This window comes from Branchiostoma belcheri, unplaced genomic scaffold, assembly GCF_001625305.1.
Source record: "Branchiostoma belcheri isolate BF01 breed outbred unplaced genomic scaffold, Haploidv18h27 scaffold2, whole genome shotgun sequence".
NCBI lineage: Eukaryota > Metazoa > Chordata > Leptocardii > Amphioxiformes > Branchiostomatidae > Branchiostoma > Branchiostoma belcheri.
The window spans coordinates 2,612,285-2,613,400 of NW_017803490.1; positions in this window are offsets into that span (position 1 = coordinate 2,612,285).

Here is a 1,116-nt window from a genome sequence, read left to right on the forward strand (position 1 = left end):
TGTTAGTAATTTGCCAGAGATGCCATAGTGCTGGAGCTTATTCAGTAAGCGACTGTGGGGGACCTTATCAAAAGCTTTACTGAAATCCAGCACAATGGCGTCGACCTGCTTATTTAGGTCAAGAGTACTAGCCAAGTCATGGGTTGTCAAAAGTAGTTGACTCTCGCATGATAGTCCTTTACGAAAACCGTGCTGTGTCGAAGATAATATATTATATTTGTCAAGGTGGCTCATGGTATGGCTGTGTATAATATGTTCCAAAACTTTGCTACAGACTGAGGTGAGCGACACCGGCCTGTAGTTAACAGGTGAGGTTTTATCTCCCTTCTTAAAGATGGGGCTAATATTAGCGGCTCTCCAATCTGCTGGGACGTCGCCGGTGTCTAGTGACTGTGTAAAAATAACCTGTAGCACAGGTGCAATTTGGGTTGCTGTGATTTTTAATAATCTTGGTGAGAGTCCATCTGGGCCCGAGGCCTTGTTTGGATTAAGCTTAGAAAGCTGTTTAGCGACGCCATTCACCGATATGTAGAGAGGCGGTGCGTGCGGAGCCACAGGTCTCCCTAGGGATGGGATGTTGGTTAGGTCCTCCTCTGTGAAGACAGAACTAAACTGATCACCCAGGGCATCTACCTTCTCCTTTGGGTCTGAAGTAAGCACACCATGATGCCTCATGGCTGCAATATTGGTATTGTCGTGTTTTAGTGCTTTTATATAACTCCAGAATGCTTTAGGGTACAGAATGATTTTGTACATAATTATATAGCAGGGGATCAAAAGGTTTGATCCCAGACCCTTGCAATCTATCTATCTATTATTTGCAAGTATTTATTGAAGACATTTGTGGAAGGATTGATTTAACACCTCAGGTGACGTCTAAGACTCTTCAAGAAATATGTCAAACCTGAGACCAGACTGTAAGATTTGAACCACTCACACCGGGAAGGATCCCTGTTCTTTTCAATAAGTGTGGTCAGGTGGGTTCTTTAACATACTTGCTTAGGTACAAAATGTATGGCTCTTCTTAAACATGGGATCTCCAATACGATAGGACGTCCCTACCTGAAACTAGATACTCATTTACACCTGAGTCAAGTGAGGAAATAGGTGTTTTAA